The 996-nt window shown below is 41.9% G+C and overlaps 1 protein-coding gene across 1 annotated transcript in view; it reads right to left on the bottom strand.

Moving 5' to 3' along the window:
- Positions 1-996, bottom strand: part of LOC107751883 (G protein-coupled receptor kinase 5-like) — a 17,564-nt gene that overhangs the window by 5,899 nt on the left and 10,669 nt on the right. The gene's annotated exons all lie outside the window — the stretch shown is intronic.

The raw sequence follows: 996 nt of genomic DNA, 5'->3' as shown, positions 1-996 counted from the left end.
ACCAAAGTCCTTTTAAGACAAGTCATGTCACTCGGCGGCCATCTTTGAAACGCCTCTCGGGCATGCAAGTGCAACTCCTATATCTTTGAATGGGGAAACATCAAATTCTCCAAAACTGTTCTAGCTACCAATTAAATTTCATATTTGAAATCACCTAAGAAATCTGACAACAACTGTGTCATAATTGTTGTTACTTTTGCTCAGATAGCGTTATAAAAAGCGTATTTTTTCAGGCTAGATCAGCCAGTGCGCATGCGCAGTCATAAGCGCGCATCTCAGAGCGCTGACTGTTTCTATAGCAACCGGGACGCTTCTAACGTCAGCTGCAGTGATGCGCTGACTTTACCGATTAGCGATTGGCTCTTTTATTCAGAAGGCGGGGCTTCCTGCGATTGAGCGACCATATTGAACGTTGCATTTTTCCCCATTCAAAACTATACTAGTGACACGTCTTGGGTATTCTATAGTCTTTGGTCGAACACACCTAGTGCTGCAGGCTTATTGGCTCACTGATGTTGATAAGATTAACCCCTTAGGTATCGAAATCTGGTACCGAACGATGAGACGTTTTTCGATACTCGATGGTATCGAGACAATTCGGTCGGTGCCTAAAAAGTATCGAACTCGATACCCAGCCCTACTAAAATGTATCAGTTTCCAAAAGATATGAAGCAGCACAGCTGTGTTCAACATTAATAATAATCAGAAATGTCACTCACGTCGGGAACAAAGGGTGGCGGCATCATTCCTGCCTCAAGCCTCGTAAAATTTATGTCCTTAAAGAACACGTGACCTTTGATGACCTCTGATCCTCGCCCATATTTGCAGCCCAATCTCTCCTTTGGGTTTTTAGCCAGGAGCTAAATCATAAAACAATTTGAAATATTTATAGTATTCTTTTTAAATAGAAAGTAAGACCTAATCAGACCGAGTGGTAGATCAGATCAGATCAGTGAAATCAGAGGAGGATTGTACTGATTCAACAGTGCATAAAAT

This window comes from Sinocyclocheilus rhinocerous, unplaced genomic scaffold (assembly GCF_001515625.1).
Source record: "Sinocyclocheilus rhinocerous isolate Xijiao unplaced genomic scaffold, SAMN03320098_v1.1 scaffold2207, whole genome shotgun sequence".
NCBI classification, from domain to species: domain Eukaryota; kingdom Metazoa; phylum Chordata; class Actinopteri; order Cypriniformes; family Cyprinidae; genus Sinocyclocheilus; species Sinocyclocheilus rhinocerous.
This window is presented reverse-complemented; position numbering and strand designations above follow the sequence as displayed.